Source organism: Bubalus kerabau, chromosome 9 (genome assembly GCF_029407905.1).
Source record: "Bubalus kerabau isolate K-KA32 ecotype Philippines breed swamp buffalo chromosome 9, PCC_UOA_SB_1v2, whole genome shotgun sequence".
NCBI lineage: Eukaryota > Metazoa > Chordata > Mammalia > Artiodactyla > Bovidae > Bubalus > Bubalus kerabau.
Window position 1 is genome coordinate 88,546,674 of NC_073632.1, and position 18,276 is coordinate 88,564,949.

Below are 18,276 nucleotides of genomic sequence, written 5' to 3' on the forward strand. Positions count from 1 at the left end.
TTAACATAGCATAATAGATGGGGAGAGAGCACGGCTTCAGCCCACAGTGCCTCTGTCTTGTCATTCATCCCCAAGAAAGCCAAAAGTGGTGCCATCAACACAGAGGAGCAGGAGAATCTGGTGGATGAAAGACAGATACAGTAGTGGGAATAATGGCTAAAGAGACGGAAGGAATAAGTGTGGGAAGGGAATAAACATTTATTTCCTGATATGAACCAGATGCTCTAAATACATTATCTCATTCAACCTTCACCACAGTCCTAAGGAGTCACCATGGCCCTTTTAGGATCCAAAAAGCAGGAGGTTAAATAACTTGTCCAGGAACGTACAGCTCCACTGAAGCTGAGACTGTGTTCAGAGTCTCCTGTCACAACACGTGTCTCCTCAATACAGAAAAAATGGCATTTGTAGAATAGAAGAAACAAAGTTGAAGCTGAAAATTCTTAAGTAGAAAAAATCCTAGGGAGATGACATTAAAAATATTCTAATAAGTCATGGTCAAAGTCGAGCCAAAGGTCACAGTCATTGAACTGTTGTGGAAAATGCTCCTGAACTATTAAGGAGACAGGAGCTATTTAATAAAATGTAATTTTCACATATGGAGAGGTGGGAAGAGACTTTGTAATCAACTGAGACATAGTATGAAAATTGTAAATAATGAAGAGACTGTCATGTTTCCTCTGGCAGAAAAAGATGGCCAGATTGTGGCAACAGTTCAAGAATTTTATAAAGGAGAGACCCCCCCCCCAACTCCTGGAGAAGAGTCATCTTTCCTCTCCCTTCCCCCCAGTTCTTTCTTCCAGCCAGATCTTTCTCAGAAACTCTGATTTGGGGAAATAGAAACGGCAGGAAATTCAGCGTTTGCTCTTGGAAGCACTGCCTCTCTCTTCAGGCCCCCCACATTTCCTATTTGATCTATCTGTTCTAATCTGTATCCACATCTCACACGCTCCATAACTAAAGGAACTAGTAGCTATTAGCAAAAAAGTACCTCCTTCACAAGTGATCTTCTTACACACCCCTACATTAAGTCCACGTGGAATAAATCAATCCATAAAACGTAAAATGTCTCTTTCCCGGACAAAACATTTCTGAACATTGTTTATTTCATGACAAATGCATGACAGATGGTGTGAGGAGTAGTGAGGCATTCAAAACAGTACAAAGTTTCCTACTGTTCTGTCAGATGTTTCCACTGTCTGTTCCATCCATTAAATGCTGCCTGATTTTCCCTCCACAAACTTCAGTGTGACTTTTCAAAAACAAATAATGCGTTTGGTGTTCATTTAAAATCTTCTTAACACTATTTCTGGAAACCTCCACCTGAAATGGAGCCCTTGTATGACTTAGAACAAGAGGTGGGAAGCTTTCATTGTCACATCAATGTCCCAACACAGAGAATATGGAGCTCATTGATCAAGGAGTGTCGATTAAATTGCCTGTGATTGCTGAAATTCTTAAATTCAAGGTGTCGCGTGATACATAAGTGAGTTTAAAATGTGTTTAGTTACAGAAAACTAGTCTTACAATTTTAAATGTCCCAATCTGTCAGTAACTGATTGGTTATAACAATACCAAATTATGTTACCTCAAGGATAGCTCTTTTTGGCTCTATTTGGGTAAATGATGACTGGTATTCCCCTTGAGGTCCACTCTACTTTATGACTGTGAATTAATAAACACACGAAACTGGAGTATTTGCACACCCGCAGGCACACGTGTGCACACAAACACGACTTCCACCAAGATTCTATTTAAAAACGGTCCTTCACAATCCAGGTGTTCCAAACCTCCTACATGCTGCTCCTTCATTCACTTTGTTTTGTTCATTTCCCCTTATGAATCTTCCAAAGAACAATTTTGGGTCGAAAGTAACAATGAGCTTCTAGAAGAAAACTTGTAGAGATGTGGATGATGTTGCTTTCAGTGGGCCTTCCAGATGACAACTGTGTTGTATTTTTGTTCTTCCTGCTGAGTCAAATCCTTTACAGAATCAAGTGGCTGTGTATATGCTGATCCCTGGTAGAAACTGAGATTTTTATCACATTTTTATAAAAAGACCATAATCTCTAAAATGAAACAGGAAAAAAGCAAAGATATTTGATGAAAGACCCCAATTAAAAGCCAAAATCTTTTCAGCAAAATCATATTTGCTGAAAACTAGAAGAATGTTTTCAAAGTTATTCTGAAAATAAGTTGACTGTACTTGGCATCCTTCACAAAATGGAAAGCGCTGCAGCGTCTGCTGCCTGTTTTCTTGTGCACAACTGACCCATGCTAAATAAGAAGCAAACCCCAAACTCCTTTGCCTTAATTTTTTGTCTGACCAGCAAACCAACTTAACGAATTATTTTATTTCTACTGAAGAGATTTGCCAAGTAGATTGCCATCTGTAATTGTTTCTTTTAAAATACATCACTCAGTAGCATAATTGGCTAAAATTTTGTTGTGGATAGAGTCCTAATGGTAATTGCAAGCCGAAGAGAAAATGAAGATATTGAAATGTGAGTAATTTGAAGCGGCATATTTAAAGCAGCAGTGAGATAAGTCTGCTATGGAGTGTTACCTTCCAGATTTCTTGTCTCCAGAATTCAAATCTCTGACAAGCGCAGGTTGGCATTTCAGCTTTATAAGGCTCAGTTTCACTGAAGGACTAATAGAGAAGGAGACTAGGGGAGAGAGGGAGAGAAAGAAAAAGAGAGAGAGAGAGATGCTAGCAGTTTAAGTATATTGCATGTAGTCACCAGTTCAGAGCAAACGTCTGAGTCACTTTGTCTTGACTTTCATGGTACGCTCCCACCATCTTAGTAGAATAAAGTGTGATTCCTTCTTATAAGGTTAGCTAACTACTTTCATGTATCCATTTAAGAAGTATTTATAGAGTATTTATTTGCCAGTATTTACAAAGTGATTGTTAGCCACATTACCAATGGTAAATATCACCACTAAAGAATGGAACTTTAAGTCTGGTTCTTTGTTATGATTTGAAAATTAAAATAAGATTCTGCTGAAATTAATTTCTCTGCTGGATAAAGGGAGACTGAACTATCATCTGTTCTCTCTGAACTACCATCAGTTCTCTCTCTCGTGACTTTTTATGGTTAGGTATCCTAGTTAGCAGTAAGATCTAGTTCAGCCCCTCTATTCCCCATTTCAACCAGATGTTCTGCTCAAGTTGCAAAATGTCAATAAAGTAACATACATTCCTCATACATTTTGCATTAGATCATGGCTCACATTGCCCTGAGAATAAAACAAGCACTTTTCCAGAACATAACAAAGCCTCCTGCGTGTGTATACTACCGTGTGGTGTTCATGTCCTCTTACCTTGGTGCTTCCACTTGACATGTGTCCTGTGGCCAACTCTAGTATTCTCCCTGCCCAATGGCCCTACCTTGACCCGAATGTACATTTCATTTCTTGCTGTGGCTTCTCATGCTCAAGGGAGCTGTGGAACAAATGGGAAAAGTCTGGATTTAAGTCCAATTCTCCTGCCACTCAGATATGCAGATGATACCACCTTAATGGCAGAAAGTGAAGAGGAACTAAAGAACCTCTTGATGAAGGTGAAAGGGGAGAGTGAAAAAGCTGGCTTAAAACTCAACATCCAAAAAACTAAGATCATGGCATCTGATCCCATTCTTGGGCTCCAAAGTCATTGCAGATGGTGACTGCAGCCATGAAATTAAAAGATGCTTGCTCCTTGGAAGAAAAGCTATGACAAACATAGACAGTGTATTAAAAAGCAGAGACATCATTTTGCCAACAAAGGTCCATAAAGACAAAGCTATAGTTTTCCCAGTAGTCATATATGGATACGACAGTTGGGCCATAAAGAAGGTTGAGTGGCAAAGAGTAGATGCTTTTGAACTGTGGTGCTGGAGAAGACTCTTGAGAGTCCCTTGGACTGCAAGGAGATCCAACCAGTCCATCCTAAAGGGAATCAACCCAGAACCTTGGCAGGACTGATGCTGAAGCTGAAGCTCCAACACCACCTGATGTGAAGAGCCAACTCATTAGAAAAGATCCTGATGCTGGGAAAGATTGACGGCAAGAGGAGGGGGGATGACAGAGGATGAGATGGTTGGATGACATCACTCACTCAGTGGACATGAATTTGAGTGAACTCCAAGAGACAGTGAAGGACAGGGAACCCTGGTGTGTTGTAGTCCATGGGATCACAAAGAGCTGGAAACAACTTAGCAACTGAACAACAACAACTCCTGCCACTCGGTGACTTTCGGGAAAATCATTAAAAGCATTAAACCCGATGTGCTTTCTTAGAGGCTCGGTGTGGGCTGTAAAATAAAGGAAAAAAGAGATCCTCAAGTATTTGATTTGAGTAAACAGAGCTATGTTTACTGAGATGACATGAACATTGGACTCTTTGCCACCCCATTGACGATACAGTTCATGGAATTCTCCAGGCCAGAATACTGGAGTGGGTAGTCTTTCCCTTCTCCAGGGGATCTTCCCAACCCAGGGAACAAACCCAGATCTCCCACATTGCAGGCAGATTCTTTACCAGCTGAGCCACAAAGGAAGCCCGAACATTGGAGTAGTAGCGTGAAATGGGGAGAAGGTTGGCAGCTACATGTTGGATGTGTTCATTTCATGATTCCAATCAGACATGCAAAGTTAGAGGTCAGCAAGGCAGTTTAGTATAGAGGTCTAGATACTAGGAGAGTAGTCTGGGCTAAAGGTACAGTTTTGGAACCCTTAGCATATTGGGAGCATTTAATGCCTCAGGACTGGATGAGATGACATACCTGTCATCTAAGCATAGACAAAAACCAGAGAAGTGGCCCAAAGTCTGAGATCTGGGAAGGCAATCATTTAGAAGTGGGTAATTGGAGAGATAACTGGCAAATGAAGGGGCAACAACGGTGAAGAAAATCCAGGAATGTGAAGAAATGATATATCCTCAATTACACATTTTATATATAATTAATAGATATTTACTAAGCATATGATTAGTGTGAGTCACTTCAGGATAATAAAATGAATCAGACTTGCCATGAATCCTGCCTTCAAGGTGGTTCCACTCTAGTAGATAGATAAATGTCTACATATCACTGAAATGCAAGGTAAAGAGTAATAAATAAGTTAGAGACAATAGTATAAGATTTTAAAGATGTAGTAACTAAGTGCAGTGTGGTATCCTGGTTTGAATCCTGGAATAGAAATGCACATTAGTGGAAAAGCCAGTGAAATTTGAATAAAGTCTGTGATTTAGCAGATAGTATTGTACCGTTGTTATTTTACCAGTTTGGACAAATAATGCTATTGTTATTTAAGAGTTAACAGCTGAGTGAGCAGCCTATAGGCATCCTCTATATTGTCTTTGCAATTTTTCTGAAAATCTAAAATCATTAAAAAAAAATTAGATAGTCTGGAGAGGGCTTTCCTGGTGGCTCATTGGTAAAGAATCTGTTTGCCAGTGCAGGAGACATGGGTTTGATCCCTGATCCAGGAAGATCCCACATGCCACAGAGCAACTAAGACCATGGGCCATAGTTATTGAGCCTATGCTCTAGAGCCCTGGAGCCGCAACTACTGAAGCCCACAGGCCCTAGAGCCTGTGCTCTGCAACAAGAGAAGCCACCACAATGAGAAACCTGCACACCACAGCTAGAGAGTAGTCCTCACTCGCAGCAACTAGAGGAAAGCCGCACAGCAACAAAAACCCAGCAGAGTCAAAAAAAATAATAATAATAAATAAAAAGTCTGGAGATTGAGATGAGAAAGACCTGGAGTGAGGAAGTACATAGTAAAAAACTCCATGGTTATATCAGGTGGGTAATGTGAAGTCAAGTGGGCCTTAAAAGCATCGCTATGAACAAAGCTAGTGGAGATGATGGAATTCCAGTTGAGCTATTTCAAATCCTGAAAGATGATGCTGTGAAAGTGCTGCACTCAATATGCCAGCAAATTTGGAAAACTCAGCAGTGGCCACAGGACTGGAAAAGGTCAGTTTTCATTCCAATCCCAAAGAAAGGCAATGCCAAAGAATGCTCAAACTGCCACACAATTGCACTCATCTCACACGCTAGTAAAGTAATGCTCAAAATTCTCCAAGCCAGGCTTCAGCAATACGGGAACTGTGAATTTCCAGATGTTCAAGTTGGTTTTATAAAAGGCAGAGGAATCAGAGATCAAATTGCCAACATCCGCTGGATCATGGAAAAAGCAAGAGAGTTCCAGAAAAACATCTATTTCTGCTTTATTGACTATGCCAAAGCCTTTGACTGTGTGGATCACAATAAACTGGAAAATTCTGAAAAAGATGGGAATACCAGACCACCTGACATGCCTCTTGAGAAATCTGTATGCAGGTCAAGAAGCAACAGTTAGAACTGAACATGGAACAACAGACTGGTTCCAAATAGGAAAAGGAGTACGTCAAGGCTGTATATTGTCACCCTGCTTATTTAACTTCTATGCAGAGCACATCATGAGAAATGCTGGGCTGGAAGGAGCACAAGCTGGAATCAAGATTGCTGGGAGAAATATCAATCACCTCAGATATGCAGATGACACCACCCTTATGGCAGAAAGTGAAGAGGAACTCAAAAGCCTCTTGATGAAAGTGAAAGTGGAGAGTGAAAAAGTTGGCTTAAAGCTCAACATTCAGAACGCTAAGGTCATGGCATCTGGTCCCATCACTTCATGGGAAATAGATAGGGAAACAGTGGCTGACTTTATTTTGGGGGGCTCCAAAATCACTGCAGATGGTGATTGCAGCCATGAAGTTAAAAGACGCTTACTCCTTGGAAGGAAAGTTATGAGCAACCTTTTGAATATGATAGCATATTCAAAAGCAGAGACATTACTTTGCCAACGAAGGTCCGTCTAGTCAAAGCTATGGTTTTTCCAGTGGTCATGTATGGATGTGAGTTGGACTGTGAAGAAAGCTGAACACCGAAGAATTGATGCTTTTGAACTGTGGTGTTGGAGAAGACTCTTGAGAGTCCCTTGGACTGCAAAGAGATCCAACCAGTCCATCCTAAAGGAGATTAGTCCTGGGTGTTCATTGGAAGGACTGATGCTGAAGCTGAAACTTCAATACTTTGGCCACCTCATGCAAAGAGTTGACTCACTGGAAAAGACCGTGATGCTGGGAGGGATTGGGGGCAGGAGGAGAAGGGGATGACAGAGGATGAGATGGCTGGATGCCATCACCGACTCGATGGACATGAGTTTGGGTAAACTCCAGGAGTTGGTGATGGACAGGGAGGCCTGGTGTACTGCGATTCATGGGGTCACAAAGAGGTGGACATGGCTGAGCGACTGAACTGAACTGAGGACTAACAACAACAGCAAAAGAGGAGGTGCATTCCAAGCAGAGGCAAAAACATTTTCAAAAGCAAGGAGGTACAGTTCTGACTCACCATAAAATGTCAAACAGTGACAGCTCCCTGGCTAAGTGGTTCTAAGTGTGGTTTAGAACCATTTAGCCTCAGAAATGGGGGACCAATCACTAGACCTAGGATTTTGCATCATATCCCAAACTTTTGTCTATGAAACACTCAACCTGGTTCCCCTAGAGACTATCTGTCCCCATCGAGTGGATCTGGTTTTCTTCCTGGGCCCGTGATGGCAGATATACAACATATTGTTACAGTCACTCTGACCAAGCTGTTTGGAAATGGAACTTTTTTGACATCTCTACTCATGTTACAACTCCAAATCTAGTGCTACTTTAAAATGAAAGAAGTCTTCCTTTCTTTATCATGGACTCTTGAGCATTTTTCTAGAGGAGCAGCTTAGTAATGATCACTTTCTGCCTTAAACCAGTGCCTGAGAAAAAGACACTGCTGCATTGGAGAAGTGCTCGTGTCGATATTAGTTGGTTACATAAGGGATGACTGTAGTCATCTTTAACTTTTCTGAATGGATTCTTTACTGTTGTGATGCTAGTAACTTAAGCATTGGGTTGCTGTAAGAATGTAATGAAATAAGACACTGTTGTCCAGGGCCTGGAATAACACAAGTGCTTAATAAATTTGATCTTATTCTCAAGAAGTTTCTCTATAAGAGGAGAGATTGTGTCCTATTCAACTTGAAACTCCTGTAACACAGTGCTTTATGACTATCAAGTTGAATTCTCAAAGGAAAACACAAACAGCCTATCTAGATATCTTTCAATCACTCTTGAGGACTGTACTTCACTGCTCATCTGTAGTGTTTAGAAAGAGTAGTGCTTTGTATTGTAGATATCTTAGCATTAAAGGGCTCTCATTGTATAAATTTTACATAAAAAATTAAAGATCAAAGAGTTTAAGTGACCTGCTGAAGAAAATACAAGCTGGCCAGTGGCCATGTTACTCCTATGAGACAGTTCCTATTTCCCAAAAGTTAAGCCAACATATATTAAATATCTACTCTGTATCAATCACTATCATAAGTACTTTCAATAAAGATTTTATTCTTAAATACGATCTTGGCATTTGGATGTTACTTCCTGCATTTCCCCAGTTTCGGCCCTGACTACTGAATTGCATTTTGACTGTGAGCAGTTGTAGCTGGATGTGCTGACCGAAGAGTCCATTTTAGTTTGCTGTCTAATCCCATAAAGTTCCTGATGTCATGTGAGAAGTTTCAGATGACTAATAGAGACTCCTTTCCTTACCGGAGCTCTTTCCTTTACTCACACCTGCTGTCTCTGCTATTCTATGTCCAAGAAACTCACCAACTCCTGACACAGTCAATGAATGGTAATCATTCAGCTAAAAAATATCCACTTCTTCATTCTAGGTGAAAACTGTATCAAATTCAGACAAGATATAAAGTCACAATGTGTGATAACTGTGTAATGTTTGATCAGAGAACAGCAAATTTCCCTAGTGCTTCTAATGCAAAATTGTGTGATGCTGTGCTTTGTTTATATAATTAGAGGTGGATATTTGTCATATATATATATATATATATAATCACATATGTATGTAACTGAGTTTCCATAACTGAGTTTCCTCTCTTTTAGAAACATTAAAAAATATTTAAAAAACTCAACATGTTAGCCACAATATTGAAATCATTGGGATGTGTGTTTTATTTTTTTCTATCATATTTATAAATTAATATTCTAGAAAACCTGTATTTCTATTTAGACTTAATATGAAAAAGTATTTGGAGTCATTGTATATTAATGCATATATATGGAATCTATAAAAATGGTACCAGTGAACCTAGTAGGGAACTTGGAGACACAGTGGGGAACGGTGAGGGTGGGAAGAATTGAGAAAGTTGCATTGACAGATATGCACGATCATGTGTGGACTTCCCAGGTGGTGTAGTGGTAAAGAAACCGCCTGCCAATGCAAAAGATGTAAGAAACGCAGGTTCGATCCCTGAGTGGGGAAGATCCCCTGGAGGAGGGCATGGCAACCCACTCCAGTATTCGTGCCTGGAGAATCCCATGAACAGAGGAGCCTGGCAGACTATAGTCCACAGGGTCGCACAGAGCTGGACACAACTGAAGTGACCTAGCACACAAGCATGTGTAAAATCGTGGGAAGCTGCTATAAAACACAGGGAGCCAAGCCTGGTGCTCTGTGATGATGCAGACAAATGGGACTGGAGGAAGGATTTCCACTCAGGAGCAAAGGGAAACCAACACAAAATAGTAAAGCAGTTTTTCGCCAATTAAAAAATGAATAAAATTTAACCCCACCCCCCAAATATGAAAAGGTATTTGGGGTTGAGACAGAGTAGAAATCTGAATATGGTAGAAAGCTATATTAAGATACTTTAAAATTGTTTTTGCTAAATTTTTAAAGAATTTAAAGCTGGCCAATGTGCTCATCAAGGTAACTATTGATACACAGTAATATAACAATTATGGATGTTCCTTTTTACATTCTAAGAAATACATGACTGGTTTGGTATAAAAGATGTATTGATAGAACAGATATCTGCCCTTTCTGTGTCAGCACATGTGGGTCAAAGGGTGCAAACTCCCAGCTATAAGATGAACCAGTTCCATAGATCTAATGCACAGTGTAGTGACTATCATTATCGATACCATATTGTATACTGGAAAGTTGTCAACAGAGTGAATCTTAGATATTATTATCACCAAAAAATGATAATGATATGTGAGGATACAGGCATTAACTAACTTTATTGTGATAATTGTTTCATAATATACACATGCATCAAATCATCACGTTTTGCATCTTAAACATACATGTTATATGTCAATAATATCTCAATAAAGCTGGAAAATAAGAGGAGTCTAGAAAAATAGAACTCAGACAGATACTAAAGAGTCTACATTCCAATCATCTTGAGGAACTGGGGGAATTATAGAAGGTTATCAATCATATACTGAAATAAACACACAAAGTCATAATTGTCTCTACATTATATATGTGGTTTTTTTTCTGGCATAGAATGTTAGGTTATTATTTATTTAATTTGGCTATTATCTTTAGGTATGACTTTATTGATACTAAAACACTTGGCAGTTAAAAATGATTCAGAGCCATTTCTTGTTTGGTTTACTCCCCCCCACCAAGTGCCTAATGAGCACTCATAAAATTTTCTTGATGAAAGGAAAGCATTCCCTTGTAGGAAAAGATCCTGCTGTTGGGCTATCACAATGCAGCCCATCTTTATCCTTACTTAACATCACCTTGACCTTGAAAGCATTTAAATGTTTTATTCATTATTTCATGAGCTTGATATGGTTTCAGTGCTTGTTTTATGTCCTACTCTAAAGAACTGACTCATAAAAGTGAAGCAATAAGCCCTTTGCAGCCTTTGAAATACAGATCAATCTGGGGGAAACTGGGTTTAGAAAATGGTGACTCTGTGAGATGTAACAGCAAATCAAAAGAAAAATATAAGTCCTCTGTATTCTGTCTTAATGGAATAACAGAACCCACATTCACTTTCTCACCATAAACTGGTAGAACACTGGACAAACAAATGTTTGTCAAGCAAATGAAACAAATGTTTCTAGATGTCTGTATGTTTGTGATCTCTGATAAAAACAACTTTTTTAAAACTGTGTATCAAGCATCAGTAACCTGTGGAACAATACCAGCTGGTTTAACATATTTGAGTATTGGGGAAAAGGTAAGATTATTTGAGGAAATAATGAACTAAACTGTTGGAAATTTGATGAAAATTTCAAAAATGTTTTCAGAGAAAAGTTAACAATGTAAGATAATAATAATTTAGATCTAAATTCCAGATTACATCAATCAAAATTGTGAAGTGGGGGAGAAACCGCAAGGACAGCAAAAGCCTGAAAGATTTCTCATTTTATACAGATGATAATTATTAGATACTGTTACATTCTTAGGCTTGATAAGAAATATTTCAAACTGCTCTTAACAACAAAAAGATAATCACTAATAGTAAAACTGTAATTGTACCTTCCAAACTACTAGAGAAATAAGAGCTAAGAAAATATAGTTGGTGGAAATATAATGGATATAAAGACTTCTATACAATATGAACCTGTTATATTATATGTATGTATAGCATATATAGAAAAATAAAAAACAGAAAATCGCCAGATTATAAAAGTGGTTGTGTCCAACAGGTTGGGATCAAGGGGTTTTGGCTGTTTTTGTTATTTATGTATTTCACCTTTTTCTAAATGTTCTATGATTAGAAGACTGTTTTGTGATTTAAAAAAATTAATAAACATTAACATTTTAAATGTAAAAACACAATATATATATACATCCAGACAGATTATATTCCATGTTGGTAAGGGTGCGGACTAGTAACTGGAACTTCCATTCATTGCGGAGAGAATGCAAACTTGTACACCTTTGTGGAAAACCACCAGACAGTTTCTTGTAAAGTTAACATATGCTTACCATACAACCAAGCAGTCCCATTTCTAGATATTTACACAAAGAAATGAAAACACATGTCCACAAAAAGACTTGGATATTAATGTCACAGCAGCTTTATTTATAATAGCCAGAGTTGTAAATAACTCAAATGTTCATCAATAGGTGGTGACTGGATAAACATGTTATTTATACACAGATGTGCATAAAGGACTACAACAATTAAAAAATAACAAATTATTGACATCGTCAACAACATGAATGAGTTTCAAAACATGATCCTAAGCACAAGAAGTCAGACGCAAAAGAATTTACAGCAAATGATTCCATTTATACGAGATCCTAAAATGACAAAATCAATTTAAATGGACAGAGAACAGGTATGACTCTTTGGGATGGGGAGAATGGTAGCAAATGACTAGAAAGGTACATAAGGGAATTGGGGAGGTTGACAGAAAGTTCTATATCTTGATTGTGGTGGTGCTTATCTATATCTTTCAAAGCTCACCAAACTATACCTTTTAAGTGCGTGCAGTGCACTTAGTCACTCAGTCGTGTCGAATTCTTTGTGATCCCATGGACTGTAGCCTGCCAGGCTTCTTTGTCCATGGGATTTTCCAGGGAAGAATACTGGAAGGGGCTGCCATATCCTCTTCCAAGAGATCTTCTTGACACAGGGATTGAACCCACGTCTCTTGCATCTCCTGCATTAGCAGGTGGGTTCTTTACCACTGCACCACCTCGGAAGCCCACCCTTAAATTAGGTACATGCTATTGTATGTAAACTGTTTCTCAATAAAGATGATTTTTAAAGCAAAATAACACTGGCATAATTATATGATGAAATTGAACATGCCACTTATCTTTTAAGGCTTTAAAGTCAGGCCTTAAAGTCCATATTCATTAATCCTGTGATCTTACAGCAAATGACTTCAACTTCCTTAACTTTTTCCTTAAAATGTGGATAATTCCTCATAGGATTGTTACTCCAAAAGTACTCTGAATTGTTGGTGAGATTGTATTCCAATCAATTTTTATGTTTTTTGAAAAATTTTTACTTGATTTTCATGTAATTTCAGATTTATATATGATAACATTACCCATATCACTTCACCCAAATTCCTCAAAAGTTAACATCTTGCATAACCAAATAATCAAAATAAAGAGATTAATATTGTTCAGCACAATCACTGGATCTTATTCACATTTTTATGAATTATCCACTGACGGTCGTTTTTCTAATCCAGCATCCAATTCATGATCACATGTTACATTTAGTTCCCACGTATTTTTAGTTTCCTTTAATCTGGAACTATCCCTCAATCTTTCTTCATCTTTCACATCCTTGATACTTTTGAAGAGTGTTGGTCAGGTATTTTTAGAAATGTTCCTAAATTTAAGGTTATCTGGTATTTTCTCCCGATTAAACTCTGGTTACTCATTTTGGGTAAAAATTCCACAAAAATGAGATTGTGTCCTCGACAGTGTAGCACAGCCTGCTGTTGACCATCATCTCATTGCCGGTGATGTTAATTTTAATTGGTTAAGGTGATATCTTCTAGGTTTCTTTACTGTAGTTACTATTTTCCCTGTTTTAATCAATAGGTAGCTTATAGAGGGATACTTTGCTGCTGCTGCTGCTGCTAAGTCGCTTCAGTCGTGTCCGACTCTGTGTGACCCCGTAGACGGCAGTCCACCAGGCTCCCCTGTCCCTGGGATTCTCCAGGCAAGAACACTGGAGTAGGTTGCCATTTCCTTCTCCAATGCATGAAAGTGAAAAGTGAAAGTGAAGTTGCTTAGTCGTGTCTGACTCCTCGAGACCCCATGGATTGCAGCCCACTGGGCTCCTCCGTCCATGGGATTTTCCAGGCAAGAGTGCTGGAGTAGGGTGCCATCGCCTTCTCCGGAGGGATACTTTAAGACTACATAAATATACCATTCCTCATGGTATTTTTCATCCAGTAATTTTTGCATCTGTTGGTGATTCTTGCCTGGAACAATTGCTACTGTGTTTGTTATCAAGTGATGATTTTCCATTTTCACCCCTTCTTCTCTATTTGTTAGTTAGAACTCTATCAGGAGGATGAGCTTTCCACTTTCCACTTATTTGTTTCAATTATCTATTTACATCAGTATGCACTCATGGCTTGTTCTTCTAGCCCCTGCGTTTTAATTCATTATTATCATGATTAATTCATTTGCTTTTTGCTCACATTGTTCAGACGTGGCCATTGGAATTCCACTCAAATTGACTCCTGTGTATTTTCGACACTTTCCCATCACTTTTGTTGTTGTTTAGTCACTAAGTGGTGTCCGACTCTTGTGACCCCATGGACTGTTGTCTGCCAGGCTCCTCTGTTCATAGGATTTTTCAGGCAAGAATATCGGAATGAGTTGTAATTTCCTTCTCTAGGGGATCTTTCCGACCCAGAGATCGAACCCACGTCTCCTGCTCAGCAGGCAGATTCTTTACCACTGGGCCACCTGAGAAGCCCATTCTTACTACTTTTAGTTCAGTTCAGTTCAGTTGCTCAGTCCTGTCTGACTCTTTGTGACCCCATGAACCACAGCACGCCAGGCCTCCCTGTCCATCACCAACTCCCGAAGTCCACCCAAACCCATGTCCATCGAGTCAATGATGCCATACAACCATCTCATCCTCTGTTGTCCCCTTCTCCTCCTGCCCTCAATCTTTCCCAGAATCAGGATCTTTTCCAATGAGTCAGCTCTTCGCATCAGGTGGCCAATGTATTGGAGTTTCAGCTTCAACATCAGTCCTTCCAGTGAACACCCAGGACTGATCTCCTTTAGGATGGACTGGTTGGATCTCCCTGCAGTCCAAGGGACTCTCAATAGTCTTCTCTCAACACCACACACCTCCTTTATTATCTGGAGCCACAAAATATTATCTTGCACTTTTTTTGGTCTCAGTTCTGGAGTCAGACATTTCTCTATGGAGCTCTGCCTTCTTAGTAATGAAAATGAAGGCTCATATCCCACCTCTTTAATCAGTCTTAAAATATAAGTCTAGGAAACAGTGTGAGTAGTGGATGGTAATAGAAAAAAGACATGCAGAAACTTGAGTTTTCATCAAGTGATTGACTTTAAATTCAAAATTTTTGTTGTCTTTCAATTTTGCCAGCTGAAATATACCTTGGGATTTTACATAATATCAAACTGATACTGGAGTCAGAAGGTGATAGTGGCATGGGGAGGGTGTGAAATTACCATTCAAGATCTTTCTGGTGCCGCACAGAACACCACAAACATGGGTCATAACCAAGACTGTGGAGCTAATATTTGAGTCATCATAAAATTCTGGGCCCAGAGTATGGCAAAGAGGAACTAAGCTTAAAGTGTCAATGAATGAGCCACTTGATATCCCAAATGACTTACTAGTTAGGGAATAACTCACAGAAAGACAGTCTGACTGAGCTCTGAGTGAAGTTCAATAAGTAGTCTATGCAGGAATCCAAAATAGTAACTTTAGTCTCTTCTGAGAAATGGGATTGAGGCACTAAAAGACATTTTCCATTGGGATTTCTGTGAAAAGGTGAAATTCAAACACAATTTTAAAGAAATGATTATCAACTGAGCCATTTCACTTGGTAAACTCAGTTTTCAAAATGACTCTTCTGAATTTTTCAGAACGAGTGAAAAATTGATATGATTAGCATATAACTATTATCACAATTGGAGAAGGCGATGGCACCCCACTCCAGTACTATTGCCTGGAAAATCCCATGGACGGAGGAGCCTGGTAGGCTGCAGCCCATGGGGTTGCGAAGAATCAGACACTACTGAGCGACTTCACTTTCACTTTTCACTTCATGCATTGGAGAAGGAAATGGCAACCCACTCCAGTGTTCTTGCCTGGAGAATCCCAGGGACGGAGGAGCCTGGTGGGCTGCCGTCTATGGGGTCACACAGAGTGAGACACGACTGAAGCGACTTGGCAGCGGCAGCAGCATTATCACAATACTTGAAGAGTAGCCCACATCTTGAACCTACTCAGGTAAAATTCCAGGCTTTTATAAAAGGGAAAAAACCCTCAGAAAGTGTATGCTGCCACAGTTTACCACCCTGGTTGGCATAAATAGAGAGGAAATGGAGTCTTGACATCTTTTTGAGGGTATGTGGTATCCCTTTCTACATTTCCATATTTTTCCTCTAGTCAAATGTTTTTCTTGAAATACTTTATTATTACTTTTTTTTAAGTAGAGATAGAAGGAATCTTCTCTATCCTCTTGCCAGTCAGACTGGAGTTAACTTAGCCATGCCAAGTATAAAGAACTCACTAGGCCCCTGAATTGTATTGAATGCAACTGTTTTTATGTGGGAAAGCCTACGAAATCTATAAGGGGACCAAGAGTGTGCTAATGTGGGTCTTTTCCTGGGTTTTCCTCTGTGTAGCATGCCATTTTCTACTTCATAAGGTAGTTACGTGAGCTGCCATCCCTCATTCCACCCCAGAAGTTGGCCTTGAATAGCCTGAAGAAGTCAGGCAGCTCTCGAGCACCTCCCTCTCTGGAATGTTAAACAAGCACATTTTTACCTGACACTGTAACCCTGGATTCATCCTTGGCTCTGAAAGCTTCTCCTCCCATGTGGTCTGCAAATCAACTTATCCTCCCCTCACTATGCCTGTTTGCGACTTCATCTGACGATCCTTTTAACGGTAACATCTGTGGCTTCTCGGCCTTTTAGGAGGTTGTGGAGATGAGTGAGGTCATGTGTGTTAAACTGAAAGGGAAGCACTTCAGCTCACTGTTTGCCAGGAATAGAGTGCCTGAACACGTCATTTTCCCAGAATGCTTCCTGATTTAATAACAGAAGGTGTCCTTTTACATGTAGGAAGGTATAATTCCCAAGAAATGGAGAGACTTAGTGGAAACACAATTGAAGATGTAAATAATCCAAATTTAGGACTCAAATTTCCAGATTTTCCAAGGGGTATGTTTAAAACTCTACTGTCTCTCTACTTCATGGAACACATAAGAAAGGTGTATTAACACATGCAAGATTCAGCTTCATAGTCACACCACATTGCAGCTTTCTAGACTATAAAGCTCAAGGCACAGTAATTCTTCTCATGGAGGAATGCATTTAATGAGGAGTAAGGACTTTGCCCAGAGAAGGCAATGGCACCCCACTCCAGTACTCTTGCCTGGAAAATCCCATGGATGGAGGAGCTGGGTAGGCTGCAGTCCATGGGGTCGCTAAGAGTTGGACACAGCTGAGTGACTTCCCTTTCATTTTTCACTTGCATGCATTGGAGAAGGAAATGGCAACCCACTCCAGTGTTCTTGCCTGGAGAATCCCAGGGACGGCGGAGCCTGGTGGGCTGCCGTCTATGGGGTTGCACAGAGTCGGACACGACTGAAGTGACTTAGCAACAGTAAGGACTTTGCCAACAAAGGTCCGTCTAGTCAAGGCTATGGTTTTTCCTGTGGTCATGTATGGATGTGAGAGTTGGACTGTGAAGAAAGCTGAGCACTGAAGAATTGATGCTTTTGAACTGTGGTGTTGGAGAAGACTCTTGAGAGTCCCTTGGACTGCAAGGAGATCCAACCAGTCCATTCTGAAGGAGATCAGCCCTGGGATTTCTTTGGAGAGAATGATGCTAAAGCTGAAACTCCAGTACTTTGGCCACCTCATGAGAAGAGATGACTCATTGGAAAAGACTCTGATGCTGGGAGGGATTGGGGGCAGGAGGAGAAGGGGACAGTAGAGGATGAGACGGCTGGATGGCATCACTGACTCGATGGACGTGAGTCTGAGTGAACTCCGGGAGTTGGTGATGGACAGGGAGACCTGGTGTGCTGTGATTCATGGGGTCGCAAAGAGTCGAACACGACTGAGTGACTGAACTGAACTGAACTGAACTGAAGGCTAAGTTAACCATTTGAAAATGATTTTATTGAATTTACATTCATATCGCAGCCTATTTTTAAGCATGATTTAATTTTTAAAAAATCATATGCATTTTTTCTGATTTAAAAAGTAATATAGGAACAATGTAAACATTGAAAATGTAGGAAAAATGTAATGTAAAAAATGTGAAGTGTAATGTAATAAAAATAAAAATCATTGTTAAAGACACCATTATTATTTCAATTAGTAAATCTCCCCAATTTTTTTCTTTCTCTTTTTAATTGAAGTATAATTGACATATGCCATTGTGTAATTTTAAAGAATAGAGCATAGTGATTTGATGCATTTAAGTATTGCAATACGATTTCCACCCAAAACTTTTCTGTTCATGTAAATATAATTATACTTTTATATATTTTATATTATATAAGTACATTTATTTTTACAATTACATAGATTATATATAATAATAATACACATGTGGTATATATCAACATATTCTAGAATATATATTAGTATCTATTATTATTATCTGTTGTTGTTTAGAAGCTAAGTTGTGTCCATCTCTTTTGCAACCCCGTGGACTGTA